This window comes from Chiloscyllium plagiosum, chromosome 8 (assembly GCF_004010195.1).
Source record: "Chiloscyllium plagiosum isolate BGI_BamShark_2017 chromosome 8, ASM401019v2, whole genome shotgun sequence".
Taxonomy (NCBI): Eukaryota; Metazoa; Chordata; class Chondrichthyes; order Orectolobiformes; family Hemiscylliidae; genus Chiloscyllium; species Chiloscyllium plagiosum.
In genome coordinates this window covers 53,291,265-53,298,810 of record NC_057717.1, presented here as the reverse complement: position 1 = coordinate 53,298,810, position 7,546 = coordinate 53,291,265, and the positions used below count along the sequence as shown (strand labels likewise).

General features: G+C 43.6%; 1 long non-coding RNA gene across 1 annotated transcript; it reads left to right on the top strand.

Moving 5' to 3' along the window:
• Nucleotides 1-3,320: 3,320 nt before the first annotated feature.
• On the top strand, nt 3,321-6,955 carry LOC122552422. The gene is made up of 2 exons (XR_006312387.1): nt 3,321-3,352; nt 6,852-6,955. It is a non-coding gene; the product is annotated as an uncharacterized LOC122552422 (long non-coding RNA).
• Nucleotides 6,956-7,546: the final 591 nt, after the last annotated feature.

The following is a 7,546-nucleotide window of genomic DNA, read 5'->3' as shown; positions in this document are numbered from 1 at the left end:
AGAGGGATTGAATGCAAGAGTCGTGAAGTGATGTTACAGCTGTACAGACTTTGGTTAGGCCACATTTGGAGTACTGTGTGCAGTTCTGGTCGCCTCACTTTAGGAAAGATGTGGAAGCTTTGGAGAGGGTGCAGAGAAGATTTACCAGGATGTTGCCTGGAATGGAGAATAAGTCGTACGAGGATAGGTTGAGAGTGCTAGGCCTTTTCTCATTGGAACGGAAAAGGACGAGGGGTGACATGATAGAGCTTTATAAGATGATCAGAGGAATAGATAGAGTAGACAGTCAGAAACTTTTTCCCCGGGTACAACAGAGTGTTACAAGGGGACATAAATTTATGGTGAAGGGTGGAAGGTATAGGTGAGATGTCAGGGGTAGGTTATTTACCCAGAGAGTGGTGGGGGCATGGAATGCGCTGTCTGTGGGAGTGACAGATTCAGAATCATTGGCGAACTTTAAGTGGCAATTGGATAGGTACATGAATGGTTGCTTCAGCTTGGACAAATTTTCGGCACAACATCGTGGGCCGAAGGGCCTGTTCTGTGCTGTATTGTTCTATGTTCTACGTTCTATATTCCCTGTGTCCACTCACTGGGCTCTCAGTCGTGTTGAAGACACAGCAAATCCTTTGTCACACAGAGAGATAAATTGCTCCTGCTCAGTGTGAACCCGCTGGGGTCCCCGGGGGGCACGATTAATCACTGAAACTTTTCCCACTCACTGAGAATCTGAATGACCTCTCCCCTGTGTGGGCCCACTGGGGTCTTAGCAGGTGCTGCATTTGTGTGAATCTCTCTCCGTACTGGGAGCAAGTGAATGAACTTTCCCCAGAATGAGCTTGCTGGTGTTTCTGCAGGTCACTGAGTGAATCCTTTCCCATACACTGAGCAGGTGAATGACCTCTCCCCGATGGGAATGCACTGATGCCTCCGCAGATGGGAGATTTGAATGAATCCTTTCTCACACATGGATCAGACGAAGGATCTAAATCCACTGTGCCATCTCTGGTGTCTCAGCAGATTGTAAGATCGAGTAAACCCTTTCCCATATGTGAGGCAGGTGAGCGGCCTCTCCGCAGTGTGAGTGTGTCAGTGAGTGTCCACTGGGAGGGGTAGGTAAATTCTTCCCCACTTTTGCATATCCTCGCCCTGGTCCCGTCATAATGGTATCCACCTGGATCACATGACCAGTTAAATATTCGAACACATGCAAAACATGGGAATGATTTGTCTGGGCTGGGAATGTTGCGTTCCCCTTCCATATTACCGATAAGGATCTGGACCTGTGCAATTGGACGACTCTGCAGTTGATGTGATGTCAAAGCTGAGTTTCCCATCTGAGAGCTCTCTTCTCTGTAAAACAAGGTTTGCCCTATCATTATTACAATTCCCAACACCAGTTCTCCCGTCAGTTCTCCTGAACTTCTAAATTTGGACTAATGCAATGACCTCAGTAATGTGCCTTTCTCTCACTTGTTTCTGAAAGTAAATTAGGACCATTTGGAATAACTTTGCGCAATTTACCAGAAGAACCCACACCTATTCTATCATTTACAAGTTTTAACCCATGGGAAATTTGTTAGCTGCTCCCATGACCGTTGTAATGTTATGACCACTTCTACAGAGTCAATGCAAGTCAATTCGAGCAATTATCAATAGTTTGTATCTAAACAGGATGCCCCCACAACAGGAATTTTTTGACACGCAATGCCCGTAAGTTGTGTTTTTTTTTCTTAAAGCCCCTCATGCTTCTGGAAATTTGACAATACAATTGAAGATATTTTATACAGTATTCTTACCGTCTCAATTGCCATTTCCAGTCCATGAAGCAGCCAGTAACATGCACCAGTGAATTGAATTCTGACGACAGCATTGCCCTGGCTGGAGAGATTAAAGAACTTGAAACTGTCTTCTTTGGAGTATCTAAAATGAAACACTTGAAATGAACAGAATTCTTCAAGAGCTCGATCGGTCAGATACAAGAAGAATGTGTTCCCTGACTGGCGTGTCTGGAATGAAGTCAGCACTAACTGTGGTATCTTTACCCAGCGTCCCCTTCAGCTGCATCAATGTTTAAGATGTATTTGCTGCTCTAATTCCACTCTCTTGATCACTCCCATTTATAATGGCTGTACTGTTGGGGTCCATGCAAATTTATAACGCTTAATTCAATCCATTCCAAAGTCTTTCTGGAGAGGTGTCTCACTTTTGTTCACTGAGACTCTCATTCAATCTGACCTCTTCACAATCCCTGCTCTGATATTTCCTTCGAGGGCTGAGAATGAAAAGTTCACAGAAGGACAAAAGGAGGCTGATTGGCTCATCAGCTCTCCAAAGGATCACCTCACCAAATGCCATTCTTTACCTTTACCCCATAAACATTCCCATTCATCCCCTTCCAATAACTGTTCAATTCTATCCTCCTCATTGTACCTGACTCCACCACATTCTTTGGCAGTGCATTCCTGACCATAAACTTTCTCTGCATGAAAACATTTTGTCTCATGTCACATGCATTTCTTTTGTCAATCCCTTTACATCGGTGCCTCCTCATTATTGATTCTTTAGTGAACGCGAACAGTCTGTCCTGATCTACTCTCACTAGACCCCTCTTGGAGGTACCTTTACCCAGTATCCCCTTGGAGGTGAATATCTCTCCCGTTCACAAAGACCAGTGCGAGACCATTCAGGTGCTCTCACTTTGGGACTGGGTTCAGCACATCATCCAGCCTCACTGTACTCCAACAAATACACACTGGGGAGTGGCCATTCACCTGCTCTGAGTGCGGGAAACAGTTCACTCAGATATCCAGCTTGATGAAACACGAGCGAGTTCACAAGTAACCACAGTGATTGGATTTGTTTTGTTTGTTCATGGGATTATGGCATCACTTGCTGGGGCAGCATTTGTCATCCATTCTAACTGCCCAGGAAATGGTTGAGAGTCCACCATTTTTTTCGGGGTTTGGATTCACATGTCGGTTGTACCAGGTCAGAATAAACACAGTTTCCCAGACCCAATGACATGAAGAGTTGCTTTCTGGTCTATTATCCTATTTCGGAAATAATAATGAATAATGTTTGCAGTTGAATTAAAAGTGAAAGGTCAAAATGGGTTTTAGTCTGATTGAGCACGTCCTTCTGTTTTCTCAGTTGTTATTGACAATCTCATCCCCCTCGCACCAGAACCTGTTCCAGAGAGTGTAACAGGAAAGGCAGAATGGTCAGCTGCAGCTGGCCACCTGACCGGTCACTGGACCCAAAGGTTCACTCTCCACAGATGCTGCCAAATCTGCTGATTTTTTCCATGCAAAGTCTGTTTTTGTTCCTGATTTCCCAGCATTTGCAGATGGTTAGTTTTTCAATATTGACCTTGTCTGTTGCAGAAGAGTTTATTCATGAGTTTGGAGGGTTTTGAAAATTGCAAGTTAGGCCACAAATCAGCCATGATCATCCTGAATGGCAGAGCAGAGTTGAGGGGCTGAATACCCTCCTCCTGTTCCAATGAAAGTTGTCCAACTGTAGCTTGTGGTCAAACCTCCTCTGTTTGAGCTAAACCTGCTAATGTTCAGTGGCTCCCTCTCCTGCCTCCAGTGTTTCACTCTCATCATGGAATGCTGTCTCGTTTTACTGCGGGAATGCCCACAAATGACTCAGCTTGGAGTCTGCATCCCCTGGGATCCACAAACCCAGTTTATTTCCTTCTTCCTCTCTCATTCTGGCTATTGAACTCTCGGTTTCAATCCATTCTCCTGTAATGCTCTTCAACGTACCCATGTGGGAGGACTAGAGGCAGCTGGGATTTAAGGAAGGGAAGTGGAAATTAGGCAGAAGCACTAGGTGAGACGACAGCAAAAAAAGTTCTCATTGTAACGGCAGAGTTTCTCCGTGACCCAGTGCGTGCTGAGACAATTGAGATTGTTGGGGAGGCCGATTCAGACAGGGATTTGGGAAAACACACAGGCACTGACCTGTCCATCTGATTGTTAACTCAGACAGATAGACTGAAATAAAGATGCATATTTAGATAGCAACTTTGACCTGGAGCAATGAACCATGCTTCAGACTCAATGATTCCAACCTCAAATCTCTGAACTCACAAAACCAATGGTTCCTACTTATGCCAGATTGTCTCTCAGCCCTCTCTTTTCTTGAGAAAAGCATTTTGAGTTGTTCAGCCTTTCCTGGTGATTATAACCTCCATGATCCTGTAAGATTTGTGACAAAAAACTTTATTATTTTTCTGTTCCTTGTGAGAGATACCTGCAATAGAAACAGTTACTGACCTGTGCGGGTTTCGGTTGGAGTATTTGTATTTGCAAATTCATTCTCACCCTTACGTACAGTGTGAAATTGCTGTAAAACAGAAGGAAAGGATTGAGCGAGAACCCACAGAAACACAAAGGCAGCGTATGTACCTGAGCTGAATGAACCTGGCATGAGGATTACGTGACGACAATCACAACTATTTAGAATCACAGAATCCCATAGGTGCAGAAAGAGGCTATTCAGCCCATCGAGTCTGCAATGATCTGCTCTCCCACCCTTCACCTACATAACGCCACATTAACCATAACAAACCCAACATGCACACTACAGGCCATTTTAACATGGTCAATAGAGCAAACCTGCACATCTGTGGGAGGGTCAGATTACATCCAAATGTTCGGAATTGTGGATGAAGACTCACGAATATTTGACTCTGACACAAATGCTCGGTTTTTAAAAATAAAATCTTGGGGAAACTGCAACCAGAAAGATTTCCAATTATCTCTGGAGGAAGAGAATTCAAAACTCGTGCCACTGACCCGGGGGCGCAGTAAAGTCACAGAGGCCGGGGACCCATCAGAAATGTAACATATTGTGAGGAAGGTGGGGGTGAGACAAGGACAAAAAGACAGTCTGTAACACGGGGAAGGCAGGAGAGATTAAACAGCAGAAATGCTAGTCCCTCTATGCCACGGGGAATGGAGTTAGGACTGGGAAAGGAACAAGGAAACAAGGAGTGCAGCTGTCAATGAAAAAAACAGATTATAACACATAGGGCTGAGTTCCGAGTCTGAAATCGTTGCTGTCATTGATGAGTACAGAATGCTGTAAAGCCTGGATAGTTCTTTTACACCCAACTCATACAGAATGGCCCAAGTGGCCTGTATCTGTGCTGCAACTTTCTGATAAATTATTCCGACATTTGCAGTTCAATTCTCATAAATTATCAAATTGGACTTGAGTTTAATATTCTGGAGAAATGTCAAATCAATCGCAATGATCCCATTCTGCAGATTTAGTCCATAGCCCTGCATGTTCCAGCATTTCCGTTACATCTATGTCCTTTTATTCTAATAGTTACTGCCTCTCCCATCCCATCAGTGAGTTCATGCTCCCCACCATTTCCGAGTGAAATGAATTCTCCCCTCTCCTTCTTTCTGAGGATTAGTTTCAATCTAAAACCTCCAGTTAGTGATCTCTCAGTTAATGAATAGCTCCTTCCTATCCACTCGATCTGGATTTCTTAGCATTTTATCACTTCAATTAAATCTCAGCTCATTCTCCTCGGAAATCATCCCCAATCGATCCACCCTTTCCTCAGAGCAGAAATTCTCCAATTGTAGAAGCATTCTGATCAATCCCCTGTGTACCCTCTCTGGTGTGATCACATTAAACCTGGAATAAGGGGATCAGAAGTGTGTGCAGTACTTCAGCTGTGGTCAAACGAGTGTTCCTGACATTTCCCAGGTCACCTCCGTGTTCTTGTGGTTGTCCCTCAGACAAGAAGTATCCTGGTCTTCCCACATGGAAATGGATGTGCACTCCATGGGGCTGGGATTCCCTACCATGTGCATATTTGTTAACTAATCGTAAATTAACTTCAGATTAAAACAAGATTATCACCTACCCACCAATCAACTACTTCCATTATACTCAAGTCACCTTGCTTTGTAAAATCTCATTAAATTTATTACTATCTAAACACAACAGGCATAAATTTGCTTAACAAGTATTCAGATGTCTCCACTGTAACAATCACTTGACAATTTTCTTTACGTTCAGCTACATTTGGTGAATTGAACACTGATTGTCAATATATGAATATCAAACTGACTTGAGTTTTATGGTAATTAATCCAGTCTGACATTCTTGTTGGTTAATATCTTGAAGAGAACTGTCCTCAGACTTCATTCGCAACTGCATGTGGCTGGACTGCAGATCTTAGATATGTTCTGTTTTTTTCCCGGATTGTTTCACCTGTCTATCACTTGCTGCTTATGCTGTTTGGCACACAAGTAGTCTTCTTTGGTAACTTCACCAGGTTAACACCTCATTTTTAGGTATTCATGCTGCTGATACTGACATGCCCTCCTGAATTCTCTCAGTTGAATGAGGATTGATCCTCTGGTTTGATGGTAAGAGGTAAATTGGGGAATATTTTGGGCCGCGATTCTGTAAGTTTTGCTGGAGTACAATTCTACTGCTGTTGTTGGAAGGAAAGAGCTAAACTCTTACACTGTCGGCCCCATACACAAGAAGCTATATGCGGTATCATGAACACTGAAAGGCCAAGACATGAAATACGAGCAACTCTTACAATGATGCAGGATCACAACAGGAGCAAGGGGAGTTTAAGATCCAACCCGACATAGGTCTAGGGAAAGAAGCAGCTGATCAGATTGTCCCATTCATAGTCACAAAGAGATTCTGTGAGATTATTGTACTGTTGGAGGTGAGGATGCAGGAAGTCAGGGAGATGGAGAGCCCTTCAAAAGAAACTAATCTGCCTGAGAGTTATGGGATTGACTTGATTGTCATGCATTTAACAGAAAGCTAATTGAAACTGTTTTTATCCCCAAAAGATAACAAGGCATCAGAAACAAACCCCAGAATACATGGTTCAGAGATGGATGTCAATAGCCCATCAACATCCAACTCTTGCAATGAATAAAGGAAAATAAAAGTCCCTACCCAGTGTTGTGAGCATTTCCAAAACTAAGTTCTCTATATGCAAAACTTTATGAACTGTCAAAACCATTGTTCATTACTTGGTATGTACAAGAGAAAAAAAATCCTTCAACTTGCGGTTATGAGTAAATTGACTAGTGTCTCAGCAGGATGGATGCCTGAGTGAACAACCCCCCCAACCCCCCCCCCCCCCCACACACACACACACACACGCACACACAAAGCAGGTGAACAGCTTCTCCCCAGTCTGACTGGTTTGGCCAGATTCCAGTTGGGATGGGTAAAGAATTCCCTTCTGCATTCCCCACATTTCCAGAGTAAGTCCCTAGTGTGGCTGCACTGGTGTTTTGCCATTTCAGATAAATGCTGGCAGACTGTTACATACACTGTTAGCACCCACAGGACCCAGTATAAAGCAGTAAACATTATCTCCTGCTGTGGAAGGTCAGACTGTATTGGTCTGTGTAGGAACACTGAGCAGATTTACCTCAATGACAATTTAATCGGTGACCAGAGCAAGTTAAGCAAGTCCAAATAAAATGCATTATACCACAGAAAGAGGCCCATCAAATCCAAGCTGGCTCTCTGT